This window comes from Schistocerca americana, chromosome 8 (assembly GCF_021461395.2).
Source record: "Schistocerca americana isolate TAMUIC-IGC-003095 chromosome 8, iqSchAmer2.1, whole genome shotgun sequence".
NCBI classification, from domain to species: Eukaryota; Metazoa; Arthropoda; class Insecta; order Orthoptera; family Acrididae; genus Schistocerca; species Schistocerca americana.
The window spans coordinates 233,296,884-233,312,177 of NC_060126.1; positions in this window are offsets into that span (position 1 = coordinate 233,296,884).

A 15,294-nucleotide genomic window follows, 5' to 3' on the forward strand; every position below is an offset into this window, starting at 1 on the left:
ACGACGTCCTCTGCCACCATCCAAGCGTTGTCTGCTATCTTTTGCATTGAAGGTCTTCCGCAGACTATTGTTTCCGACAATGGCCCACAATTCATGTCCGCAGAATTTCAGTCATACTGCCAGGCCAATGGTATTCAACATCTGACATCCGCGCCGTTTTCGCCTCAGTCCAACGGTGCTGCTGAACGATTGGTCCGGACTTTCAAGTCACAGATATTGCAGTTGAAAGAATCGCATTCTCGGGAGGATGCATTGTTGCTCTTTTTGTCTACGTATCGCTCTCAGCCCCGAGATGGTCGCTCGCCGGCTGAGTTGCTCCACGGTCGTCCTCATCGAACCTTGATGTCTTTGCTGCATCCGCCGCATCAGGTTCCTGTGCAGCGGCAGACTCCTGCTTTTGCTCCAGGCGACGTTGTATTCTATCGCAACTATCGAGGTTCACGGCGTTGGCTCGCAGGGCGCATTCTTCGCTGCCTCGGCCGCGCGATGTATTTGGTTTTGGGGGCCTCTGGTGAGGTGCGTCGGCATCTCAATCAGCTGCGCCTCTGTCGTCGCACGGGTTCTGCCGCTCCCCGTCTGCTTTCAGCGCCGGTGCCGTCCGGTCGGCGCCCTGGGGACCCATCTACTGGCTCGCCTCATCCCCAGGTTTTACCGACGATGCCTTCCATTTTGCCCCATGGCGACGCGCCGCCGCAGCCGCCGCCGCCGCCGCCTGTTCTCCCGCCGGCGCCGCCCGCATTCGACGTTTCGCTGCAGCCGCCAAGCGCCTCCCTGGGTCACGCGCCGCCGATCGCTTCCCGTGACCAGTCGTCCTCCGCCATGGAACTCTTGCCCGCTCCGGACCACATGACGTCATCGCGCGTCGGGTACCCCGACGCAATGGAGGTCGACCCTTCGGCCCCTCCTGTCTCTTTACGGGCGCATACACCACATGTTGACGTGCACCCTGGACTAGGTTTCCAGGCGTTTCCTAGCTCCCCTCGGACCGAATGGCCGGGTGCGGGTGGCACAGCCTCGCCTGTTGTTAGGCTCCCCACCTCATCGCATACGTCAACATGGGGTCCTCCCCACGGCGGGCGGAAGCCTTATAACACGACCGTTCGCCGATTTGCGGGGGAGGAATGTGGTGTCACCGCCAGACACCACACTTGCTAGGTGGTAGCTTAAATTGGCCGCGGTCCATTTAGTACATGTCGGACCCGCGTGTCGCCACTGTGTGATCGCAGACCGAGCGCCACCACAAGGCAGGTCTCGAGATACGGAATAGCACTCACCCCAGTTGTACGACGACTTTGCGAGCGACTACACGGACGAAGCTTCGCTCATTAGCCGAGCAGATAGTTAGCATGCATTGCTCATTTGCCGAGAGACAGTTAGAATAGCCTTCAGCTTAGTCCATGGCTACGACCTAGCAAGGCGCCATTAACCGTATCTGAAGATCGTCTTATTTGTATTATCAAGAGCGATGTACCACAAGGATCGAATAAAGTTAAGTATTCGAAGAGCTGCATACTTTTCTTATTAGAATTCACTACTTATCCTGTTCCAGAATTCACGCCCGTCTGCGTTAGATAGCTTGCCTTTCGGCCTCCTTTATCTACAAGGTGTTGGCACATTTACCAACACATCACCTCTTATGTTCAATATCTACATTCTGGAAGGTGTAGACCAAGTTCACGACGCTACTTGGGGTAGAAGACAGACATGATGCGTTACGCAGATAGTACTGCTGTGGCCAAGGAATGGAAAGAAGATTCAGAGAAGGTTCTCAGCACAATGAAAAGGATTTTTCGTAATCAGTGTGGTATGAGAATAACCAAGCTACAGACTAAAGTGAAGCAATGCAGTAATGAAGATGATTGTGAACATTTAAGAATAGGAATTGGAAGTGAGGACCTAGAAGGTGGTAGACGTTTTTACCTGTTCACAAGCAGGACCACGTTCATGAAAACCTACACTGAAAAAACCAAAGAGTACAACTACTGAAACATTTAGATTCGTCTCCCTTTTCCATAAGAATTTACTGTTAAGAGAAAAAAAATGGGTAGAAACCCTGGAGACTTGGTGCTGCAGTAGGATGATGATAAGCTGGAGAAACAGAGTTACCAATGAAGAGGTACTTAGAAGAGTACAAGAAGCTACATCTCTGTGGAAGCACGTCAAAACAAAAGAGACGAACTCGAAAGACACTTTTAAGAGAGAACGACACCATTGGAACAACAGCTGAAAGAGGTGTTGAGGTGAAGAATCACCATAGATGACCAAGGATGTCGTACATGCTGCAGATTATATGATGTGGGGTGCACTGTAAATGTGAAAAGGAAGAGGAAGGCAGACAGAAGAGGGGAATGGTGTCCTGGGTCATCACTTAATGGTGATGAAATTTAAGATGCCAGGTATCTGTCCATAAAGTCGTTCACCGTCAGTGGACTTCGTTCAGCAGATACCGCCTTCGGAGAGCGTACGTGATGGATTTACTACGCATTAAAATTGTATTGGCTATCGAAACAGCTCAAAAGTGGAGTGCGTAAGGTTCCAAGCTAGCACGATGTTGGGGGTTGGTTTGATCCTCGTTGACAGTGAGCTTTTTTTGTTCGACTTTATTATTATTCAGATTTCACTTTTTATGAGAGCTGATGACGGTCTTTATAGCGTTGATTTAAAAGTACATGACAACGTGACAAAATACAGTTTAAATCATATTCAATATGCCTTAGGCGTATAGGCAATTGTTCATTATGACACGATTTACATATTTTTGTGTGATTATAAGTGCGCGTCTATTGATTTTGCAGCCATAAACCAGCATATAAACAACATTCAGCTGTTCTTTCCCTTTGTTTCAGTGAAGAGAAGCTGTAGCATTTCTCCTATTGATGGGCTTTAATTTATCCTTGATAGACAGGGTATAGTTCACCGACAAACCGTACGAACTTGGATGCGACTAGTTAGTCACCAATCCATGTGGATGCTACACAAAGGGGACTAAAAATAGGAAACCCCTAGTAATTAACCTAGTAAGTTATTAACTATATCAGTTACCCATTCCTGGAAACTGTTTCCTATTATCTGGCTACGAACCTCAGGGTAGAGGGAAAGCATGACTACTGAGATCCCTAAATTTTCGGGTAACACTCATTTTACAAGACTTCATACACATGTGGCATCTTTTTGACGTCACACTAAGTGTCGAAAACAGCAACAACTGCTATCGACTTTTGGGGTGGCCGAGCGGTTCTAGGCGCTACAGTCTGGAACCGCGCGACCGCTACGGTCGCAGGTTCGAATCCTGCCTCGGGCATGGAGATGTGTGATGTCCTTAGATTAGTTATGTTTAAGTAGTTCTAAGTTCTAGGGGACTGATGACCTCAGAAGTTAAGTCCCATAGTGCTCAGAGCCATTTGAACCATTTTTGCTATCGACTTTCGTTAGCGTTCGATGTGGTGTGCTTGGGAGTTTCCATATTGCATTTCGTAGTTGAAAATTTCCGTATCATAATGTTATGAAAATATCCGTTTCAAGGTAGCAGCACACATATTTATGAAAACATGTCATTCTTGGTACGATTTATATAATTAATCATCACATAATGATATATGAGCAATTAAAGCTTTCGTGATATTTAAGTTACAGCATAATGTTTAAGGTCGCATTCAGCAGTTTCCAAGTTCTTACCCTCTCATTTATGAAAGATTCTGAAACTTCCTAACCAATTTAACAGAAGTATACTCTGTAATATTTCATTTTATATACATGAGTAAGAGATAATTTTCAGGCCGGCCGGAGTGGCCGGTTACTGTTTTTGTGGAATAATAATAATAAAAAAGCGGTTATAGGCGCTACAGTCAGGAACCGAGCGACCGCTACGGTCGCAGGTTCGAATCCTGCCTCGGGCATGGATGTGTGTGATGTCCTTAGGTTAGGTAGGCTTAAGTAGTTCTAAGTTCTAGGGGACTGATAACCTCAGAAGTTAATTCCCATAGTGCTCAGAGCCATTTGAACCTTTTTTTTTTGTAATCTTCAATTAAATATTTCACAAATTTAGGAGCATGTTGATCATCTGGTAAAGCAAACTACAACTCAGATTAAAAAATATAGGAGAGACTGACATATTTGCAAAAACAATTGAAAGGTAACTTACTCGCAGTCATATATTAAGTATAATAGAAAATTTACGAGTTACTGCTTTTAGGATAATTCTTTGACAAACAAGTGTGTCTTCAATTAAAGTACATGTTTAGCCACCAATATAACGTATTTCATCATTTTATTAACACCAGTTGTACCAATACCGACAGGTTTTCGAGAGATCCGTCAGTGCGGGTGTTTCGAAACAGCATTTATTCATAGAACGTAAGTTAAAGGAGCTTCCACTTTAAGTCGTCTGCTCGAATGGCTATCCAACCCTTCTAGTTACAGATCAAAGCCTGAAACTAGCTTTCGGAGCTTCTAAAAACAAACTTACGGTGTCCAGACATCTTAATGGACAATGCTGAATATATACGTTAAACGGATTCACTGTTGGCTGCCTTCGGCATGTCGTCGCAAAGTCAGGCTTGATGAACAGGTATTAGGAAAAATAGTTAGGACAACTTTTTCAGGAAGTTTCGGAATTAATTCTTGCAAACACGTTGTAACGTTCTTTGAAAAAATGATAACTTTACGATTATGTTGAATGAATGCCTGATCTGTGGAATGGATACAGAACTCGAATTGTCGTGTTGCATGTTGAAAGTGCAAGTCGTGTGCTAACTCTGTCTTATCGTTAGCAAAACTTTTCAAGAATCGATTGGGCAATGCAACTCCCAATGCCAATAACGAAATACAGTCACAGCAAAATACTTTGAGCCCCTTAGGCACTGAATCATATGACTCTGTTCAAAACTGATAAGTTTGGTCCCTGTGCACATAACAAATAAATTAAATTTTCTTACCTCTAGAGCAGCAACGGTCGAACGCGATATATTCTGGTCTCTCTTATATATATATGCTACCTACAGGCTCAGTAGTGTGCAATGCTGTCCATAATACTTGAAATGCACTTGAAATTCTTTTGGCTGATAAAAGACAATATTTGAAAATTTCAGCTTCTTAAAAAAATATATAACGTGGACTGTCATGCGGTACTGATTATGGTGAATTACTAACACTCAGTTTCTTTAGCAAAATTATATTCGAAGTTAAGTTTGGCTTTTCAGAAACATCTGACAATTGATGTTACATTACTCATAAGTGATTCACAATAAATAAAATTTAAACAGCAAGTATTATCTAACTTCATTAATCAAACATCAATGCAGATCATCAGGTTACATATAGCTCGGTTAACAAATCTCAGAAGCATTACAATAATGAAATATCTAACTAGTGTTTTTATCAAAACCGTTTATGTACATTCTGAGGTTACTCAACTATTATAAATTATCAGCCAACTCATCTATACTAACGCTTTGACGAAAACAGAATTCATAATTATTTAAATATTTACCTTATTTGCATGAAGACTTCTGCTTCCATGTTCAACAATACTGATATACCTACATTAACCTAACTCTTGGTGGCTTCACACAGCACGCCACAAAAACTGCCTACTCCGTCGTCTTTCCCTCTCACACCGCTACCTACGACTCTGTGCCAAGAACTCTCTTCCTCCAAAAAAGCAGTACAGTATCTTTGGCTCTGAGGCCACGCACAGTGTGCAATCTGCATTATCGAGCCTATCAGAGACATTCATCGTTTATAGTACACTAGTTTCATTTTAATTTGTTAATATTCTTATCTTATTCTGGTGCCACATACAAATTTGCCCCAGTATACTCCCTTCAACGGTAATCACTCCCTTATCCACAGCTCAGTCCACATGAATGCAGAACATTAAGACGACGAAATCAATAATACCTGATAACTTTAAACGTTTATAAACAACGTAACTTCGAGGTTAACGCACACTGAAGTAAAGAAAACTTGTAACCTCCAGTTCCTCCTGATAGAGGTGAATGTTACTTATCTGAACGTCATTTCGGGTAACGCTCGTTTCACAACACTTCCCGCATACGTGACGCTATTTTGAAATCACGATGATAGCAGAAGCTGCTATCGACTTTCGTTAGCATTCAGTACAGCCTATCACAGGACAAGCGTCGCGATAATTCTGTTAGTATGCTGTCACTCGTAAATGCTCAAATTGGCTATACCAATGTCAGAGTGTTCAGCCTCCCACCGAAGGTGGGCGACAAAATTCGAAAGGACATATTAACTCCTTATGATAACGCGAAAAAGGTCCGTCGTGAACTTTGTTCTAATCAACACAGATGACAGAGTTTCAGTACGATTTGTTCCTTGGCAATGCATATTAAATGCAATATTCCATCACATTTGTAAATGTGTGGTCACCGCGTTCGTGTCTTGTATTCTGGTCAAGAGGAAACCTGCTTCCTATGCAATGAAAGTGGACACGTTCGGTCTAATTGTCCGCGGAGCGTGTTTTTATTGACGCTGTCATTAGTGCAGCGTCGCAAATTCACAATTGCTGATCTTGTTCTTCCACTCCCGAAGTTGGACCTACCTCTGCTTCAGATCATAATGAACGAAAAGACAGTTCTGGTAATTGTGTAAATGAACATCCGCCTTTACCTCCGCGACATAATCAGAATCATATTGCCCCCAGGACAGAGCCTGCAACAGTGAAAATCAAGCGATGTCACACTCACGATGGTTAGGGTGAGGATTTGGCAGCGCTGTCTTCTGGCCCAACCTTCTCCACATCAATTTTGACCACATGAAACGATGGCACGGTGAGTGGCGAAGAAGTTATCTGCAGCATCCCTCCTGCTCTTGAAGTAACTCCATCCGAGATACCTCCGAGTGGAGAAGGTGTGAGGTTCTCCCTCCGCTCCCCCCTCCCCCCCCCCCCCCCCACACACACACACTTCGTTTTTGTGTCCGCAGTTACAGTCTGAGATGAGTCCTCTTGCTCGTTCGTCTTCACCATCTGACGGTTTACTGAATTTGCTGCCTACAGTAGCGACGAAGTTTCACCTGTTGCATTGGTGGTGAAACGTCCCCTTCGAAAAATTATAAATGATTGTGCTTAAAGTGACACACAATATTTTTAGCGAAACGCTATCTGACTTTCAATAATCCCTACAAAAGAATGGCCCTGACTAAATTAATCTATACCTTTCACAAATCACATACCTCACAAAAATCTTCGTTACTCGAACTACTGCAATACAGCGAGCGCCACTACTGCCAGCTAAATAAAAGATTCAAACTACTGAAGGCACTAACTACTGATAGGCATAGTTAGCAAATAAAAGATTTTGATAGAGAACAAACAATGTATTTACCTTAATAGTGTTCAAAAGTCATAACATATAGCAGTTCATGACATCCAGTATTACAAATTTACTGTCTCTGATGGACACACATCCAGATAATCCGCACTCAAAACTCCGCCATTTCTCTCCACACATCCACCACTGCTGGCGGCTCACCTCCAACTGCGCAACGCTATGCGCTGTTCACATCCAGCTGCCCAACACTATAATGGCAGACGACAATGCAAACTAGCCGCAGACTGCACACAGCACAGCCAGTGATTTTCATACAGAGTGCTACGTGGCGTTAACAATAAGAAAACCTAAACAGCCTACTTACATAGCCCCCATGCCCCCCGCAAAAAATTTTACAAATTGTTTTGGGCACTGCCCAATACAGATTTGAAAATTTTTTTCATAATTACCATAACAAAGAAATCAAATGAACATACTTATTGATACAATGTTGGTCAAAAGCTAAAATTTTCTCACAGTCCATAAAGACAGTCCTGATCGTTCATCACAGTAAAATAGCAGGGTTTTCCTCAATGTCTGAGCAGTAAAAGAAAATGCACACAGAAGTAGAGGATTTCCTTGCAGTCTTGAAGAAGTAGTGTTGTCCTTCCAACGGAAAGACAGTGCTGACTCTTGACACGCAGACAGGTAATGGGCCACAACAGAGCAAACCCACTGCAGAGTCAGTCGAAGTTTTGAAGAATATTGGTAGGTAGGTCATCACAGAATAGACCCACTGTAGTCCTGGTAGAGATTACGGTATTGGTGGGCCACCAGAGGTGCAGACCCACTGCAGTCCTTGTAGAGATGGCCAGCAGCCGTCTGTTGCGACTGTGCAGGTGCACAATCACCATCGAAGAGTTATGCTGAGAATATAGCAAGTCCATGAACCACCACTTGAGCACTCACAAAGTATTTGGAATTGTCCTTAGAACCAGCAATGCTGTTAATCAGTCCCTTGCTGAATTATTAACACACGTGCAAACACTAACAGTCCTCTTTTTTTTCACATATTGTGCACATACTATGACCAACAGATATATGTGCAGTAAAATGAATGCTTAATCTGAAGATCTGGTGTCTATACAATTATAAATTTACAACATAAGAATACAATTACAAAGGTACAAAATACATCATTAGAGAACATAACTGTACAGATAACATTTGTAGTAACACAGGCTTTACGTAAGGATAGAAATAAACATATACATCAGTGTTACAGGAATTATGACATAAGTAAATACATAAAATAATGAGAATAGTTTTTGAAACATTGATTTCACACATGAGCATTGAAACAGAACAGAATTAATAATGTCTAAACATCTTTACAAAGTAAATTACATACTATTAATGCAAATTATATTTGAGGATAACAGTATTCCTCATCATAGTGAAGGAAGCTTAGTACTAGAAAAATTCTACAACATAAATCTTATTAGCTAAACACATAAAGATAGGAAAAACACAAATACACAAAAGTAGACAAACACAGAGCAGAATAACACAGGAGGATAGGACAGGGTTTGTTTTCAGTGTAAAATTTGGTACTGCAGTCCAACCCAAAACTTCATTCCATAGATCTTTCGTCTTATTTCAATATTTCTTTCCACCAACAAAATCCTATCCAAGCATGCTTTCTGTATTTATATGTTGACATATTTCTTACCTCATTATTTATTTTCCATTATCTTACCTCATCATTTATTTCCAAGAAAATCCTACCTAAACCTGTTGTCTCTAAACTCTACTTTTTTGTTCATATCCTCTTTCAAAATACTTTTTTGGCCAAGCCATTTTCTTATAGCTTCTCTATGCATTTCTTCCAATTCATCACAACTCGTTCTCTTATATAGCTTACCCCATCTTAAGCTAACTTAAATCTACTGAGCTCAGATGCCAAACTAAGGGACGAGGCAATGCAGCAGCACAAAACAATTAACACAAACAGCAATGACAAAAAAATACAAATTGGCAAAGCAAGCAGCAGTGTATCTATATTAGCAAAGCAAATGCAATATTACAACTAATATAAGGCAATGTGCAGCATGCAAGAAAAATAAATCAGTAGTAAACTGGCTTAACAAAGTAATATAAAGTGAAATTCAGTAGCACTACACCTGGCAAACAGCAGCAGCAATATCTAAACATGACAAAGCTCAAGCAGAAAAAATATTACACTCAAGATAACAATGCAGATAAGGGAAATGTCTATTCACATCTTAATGTCTATGTAACTAAAGTGGTGGACCACAACTTACTCTACGAAAGAAATTACCAAGTACTTGAAAAGAAAATTACGTATTCAGTTACTGTTATTAGCCCCTTCTTATTGTTATTTCCTTTCAAAGTGCTCATTTTTCGAAAAATGTGGATCATAATATTATTTAATAGATCTGTTGACAGAAAGTTTTCACATTAGCAAATTCATTTAATTTTATTTCATAAAACCAATGCTGCAACACAGCTGGAAACCAGATATCAAATGAAATAAGGAACTATGTACAAAGCAAAGCATAAGAACATCATTCAATAGCCATAAGTAGTAAAAAAGTCTCTCATCTAGAAAGACAGTAGTCATAATTAGGTGTTTAGCATAAACTATTTCTTGTCATTTCATTAAGCACTTCAGTAATATCAGAAAGCACGAAATGTTTCCAAGTAATGAGCGTGTCGTATTTGCGATTCTTTCTACAAAGGAATGTCAATAGCGAGGTTAATGGTCTCCGTTTTTCTCTCCACCTGTGCCTCTGAAAGGCACACACTAATGGCTTTTTTCCAGGCGACTGTCGCGTACCTGGGTGCGTACAGTGCATTACTTCAAGGTGACCTACCTTCCTTACCGAAATATTTACATCAGTTTCCGCTACAGTGACAATTTGATACAAATAAAATTTCACAGGTCGAAATATTTGCGTTACAAATCTGTAGAAAAAAAATCCTATAAATATAACAGTGTCCAAAAAAAATTTGCCGGCATTGTGATACATTCACGCATTTACACACATTTCATAACTCTTAAAGTGCGATTCTTGGTTTCCAACATCCTTTTTCACAAGTCAGAGTCCCTAACCACTACTCATTATTCCTTACCTTACTACACATATACATATTCGTCGACACCTCTTCAATATTTCATCATAATAAATACATATCATAATAAACATTCCTCAGCAGCATAATACACATCATCGTCATAATATTAACATCATAACACCTCAGTCCAGTCTCAAAATCGTCGTAGCTTTCTGCAATAATTTCAAAAACTAAAAAAATTCTCTGCTCATTTAAATAGTGGCATCTACCTCAAATGTAATTTAAAAATCATGATGCCATACCAAATACATCATTCAAAGCTCTCATAGTATCACAATGGTTCCAAAAAAATATGAACAGTTCACAAAGTACAGACTAAATACAATTTCATAAGTGTGAAGTTATCCAACTGCGTAATTGCATAAACATGTGTCATTGACGTAGTAAAAAAATGTTTTTCTCTCTCATTGAAATGATCAGATATCTGTGTAATTTGTGTGTTAGAGAAATATGGTACCGATGTGTAAAGTTGTATAAGCAAATACCATATTAGCTAGGGCTCCTTGTGCTTGCCAAACACATGGTACACAAAGTAGGCATGTACCACCCTGACGATTAATGTAATTATACCCTCAGGTGTTACAGATTACAGCAATGGAATGAAATGTATCAGAGAAAACCTTTGTATCATTGTAATTCAAAAATCCTTAAAAATAAATATTTTAAGTACAAAATTAATCACTCAAATACGTGTCCTTTAGCGCTAAATGTGCGTCTTGCTATAAGAGAATTCTGTGGAAGTGTCGTAGTTAACGTCCTCTGTGAGCAAAGTTCTGCTGAAGTCAATGTACTCACCTCATCATAAACAAAAGTGAAATGCTTTGCATATAGATATCGTAGTTATTATGCTTGTTGCCATGATGAAGAAAGTACTGTACTGTAACGTATTGTTGTGCTACGAAAAAGGCTGTCACATTGTAGCTATACCACAAATGTTACTACTAAAACATGTTTTACTTTCCAGAAGAATTCAGAAAAACAGATACACTGCAAAAGCAACAATGTAAATTGTGTCACACATTAGTAGCGTCGTGATATAATCGTGTAGCTGTCAAAGAAACCAAATGCTAAGTCATCTTTAATCGCACAGAAAGTACTTCAAATAAAGAGTGTATTTTCAAGTAAACCAAAATGTTGCATTAAAATCTCATTAGCAGTACCTGTGTATGTTCTAAGTATGTAAAGTTACGTCGTTACGTAATCGTGCAACTAACAAGCAAGAATGTACACACACAATAACACTGTGTCGTCCGTTCACTATAACAATGCACTGGTAAATACTGTCAAAATATGTTCCCTAGGTTCTAGGTTGGATAGTTAACTTCAAAACATTGTTGCATGTAATAGTTTCTAAGTGTGACAAAGCATACTAGTAGCGTGAAGTGAAAAATTTTATAGCAAAGACTAACTTAAAAAGCAGATTATCTCTCAATAAACGGTTTTACATATGATATGTGGCGCAATCCTATACTCTTCCTAGTGCTCAGAGTTTCAACTTCAAAGCAATTATCGTGTTGTATACGTCGGTAAGGAAGGCAAAAATTTTTCTCAAGGTTAGCGTCTATGTTATTTTTCTCTGAGCCAGCCGGCGCACGTGGCTGCCTGTGGCGCGAGTCATTGTCTCTCTCTCTGTTGGCGCGCGTCGTTATTGGGATTAGGAGACCTAACTTCTACAAATTCACCTTGTTGAGTGGGCCCTGCCTTGTTTGAATGTCACCAGTTCTGATGAAATCGTCTGTCTTCATGTCGGTGGATTCCATAGTTTCTTTCTTGTCGGTCACGCAGTGGGGAATTTCTCCCTGAATCGTAACTGCGCGCTGAACTGTTGCGTCTGAAGTTATTCTGTCTCCCTTGATAATAATTGTTTTGGTTCCCATATTGTCTTTTTCCATGGTTATCTCTGTCATATTCTTTACTACGGACATGCGATCTTTCTCTGTAACTATTATTCTGCCAACGGTTGTAATACAGGTGGTGTCTGTTTTGGTCACAATTTGCGTTGTAAGAATAACCTTCTCGTGTCCAGTTATCGCAGAATTGTGATGGATGTGACCTATAATTGTAGTGTTCTTTTTTCGCGTCCCACGATTGTCAGTGTCAGTTTCCAATTCTTGTAACAGTCCCTGAAAAGCTTCAATGTCGTCTTTGCAACGTCCTGCCAAAATAATATGTCGTAAATGTTCAATTTGATTAAGCAAATATGGATGAGTTCTGAGGGGCTGTAAGGGTTTGACAGGTACTGATTCTTGTGCAACGTGTCTTCAAAATATTTCACGAGACTGGAAAATTCAGATTGTTTGAAATGTTTCATCATTATGATGCTACGTTTTACTCGGTCTTGTGTGGCTTGAGACCAACATATTGAGAGGAAGGCATCATAAAATTCTCCTTCACTGTGGCAATTATGAATGACCGATCGCATTCTTACAGTTGGTTCATTCTCTAAGTAGCCACACATAAAATCTAATCTATGCTCTAATGACCAGTTGGGAGGAAAACAATGGGAGAACTGATGAAGCCACGTTTGTGGATGAATGTCATTGCCAGAATTCTTAATTGTTTTGAATTTACGTGTAGTAATGAACAGCTTATATTCAAAAGCATCGTGTCGGCGGTTCCATCTCAAAATTCGGTGCACCTTGCCAATTTCTTTCATAATTTGTGAAATGCCCTGTGTTATTATTTTGTGGCTTTTCCGTATTTCTAAGTCCCTCTTCCCGTGTTGGAGCGCGAGTGTCCTCTGAAATATGTAATTCTTGTATTACGTGTGCCAACTGATCTTGTACTTCCCGGATTTCTCTTTGGTGTTGCGTATTAATTTGATTCTGATTTTGTTTGAATTTCCTAATTTGTTCGTACTCTTCTGTGTCATTAAAGACTTCCGCTCTTGTGTCTTGTGTCTTGTGTCTTCGTAGATAAATAATTTAGCTGATCCGAAAGATCGACTACTTTCTCTGATAATGAACTAATTTCCTCCATGTGTCTTTCTGAACCAATTTTTAGAGTATCTACTGGGTCCTTTAAGTTTTCCTGAGTTTTTGCAAGTAGCGTAACCGAATCGGTAGATGCAACTGAGTCAATTTTGGCCCACAAGATATCATGATTTTCATGAACAATGGTTTGCAGTTCTTTTATGGCTGCTTCGTGATTCTGTAATGCATTTTCATGCCGCGAAAAAATAGGCTGAAAATGCTCACAAATTTGTGTTTTTACGTCATTACAGACTTTTTGACATTTCGATTCAATGTTATGTAACTCAGTAGTTAAATCTTCACGTGTTTGTTCAAGTGTGGTGTCTAACTTCCGAAGATTTTGTTCCATTGTGTCTAGCTTTTGAAGCTTTTGCTGTGTTTGTCTCTGATTTTGTTCCATTGTGTCTAACTTTTGAAGCTTTTGCTGTGTTTATCTCTGATTTTGTTCCATTGTGTCTAACTGTTGCTTTGTTTGTCTCTGATTTTGTTTCATTTGTTGCATTAATTGCAATAATAATGTATTAGTGCCTGGAATCTGTTCCTCTATGCTTTTCGGCAGTGCATTTGCACCGGCAACATTCACATTTTGGCAAGCAGAAAATGTGTCTTGACTTATTTGAGAAAACGGTGAGGACGCAAAACCTGAATCTACAGTATTTGCAAGATTGTGTCTCCTCAACACCGTGTTACATTTTTTGCAGAATCTGGAATTACAGTTAACTTGGAAAAGTCTGAATTCGGTAGGACAAAGGTGAAGTTTTTGGGACATATTATTTCTTCTGAAGCCATTCAGCCGGATCCTCAAAAGTTAGAAGCAATCAGAGCCATTCCAGTTCCATCCACAAAGAAAAAAAAAACAAGTCCGCAGTTTTCTAGGTCTCGTAAATTTATACCGTCGTTTTCTGAATATGCAAATTCTTGTTACACCAAAACTTTGTTCTCTCACTGGAAAAAATACTATTTGGAACTGGGACGAACAAGCACAGTTGGAATTCAGTTCTTTGAAAGAAGCGTTATTTAACGCGCCATTACTAGCTCATCCAGATCTGTCACAAGATTTCTGCCTTAGCACAGATTCTTCTAAAGTCGGTCTTGGTGACCATTTATTTCAAGAAGCCACAGAAAATGACACTACTGTTCAGAAAACCATTGCTTTTGCTAGCCGAGTGCTAACAAAATCTGAAAAAAATTATTCCGTTACTGAATTAGAAGTCTTAGGTATCGTTTGGGCATTTAACAAATTCCGTTTCTTTCTTTCTGGGAAGCACGTAAAAGTATACAGTGATCATCGTGCATTGCAATTTCTTATGTCTTCAAAATTAAATCATGACAGGTTAAAACGTTGGGCATTGTTTCTGCAAGAATTCCACTTCACAATAGTCTACATTCCCGGCAAGGAGAACATTGTTGCGGACGCACTGTCACGCGCACCGGCTGGGCTTGAGAAAAGTAACACAGAAGGCAACCTCGAGAAAAATTTCAGTATTCTTTACATTCAGAAAGTCGCCTTTGAAAACTTCATCGCCACATCTTTAAAGAACATTGCTCATGAACAAGATAAAGATCCGATTTGGAAAGACATCAAAAGTAAATGGCATGAAAAGACACACACTCAGATTCGGCATTATTATCTGGTTAGAAACAACATACTCTTCAAACGCTGCACTGTTGATGACAAGCTATGGGTACTTTGCATTCCAGGTGATTTTGTTTATAAGCTCATTTGGTACATTCATTTCAGCTACGCACATTTTGGTCCACGAAAATGTTATCAAATTCTTCGAACGCCTAGTTATTTTAACAATATGGAAAAGAGAATTTGAAGAGTCTTGTCTATTTGTAAACTTTGTCAAAAGGCGAAACCATCTACTATCTCACATCGTGCTCCG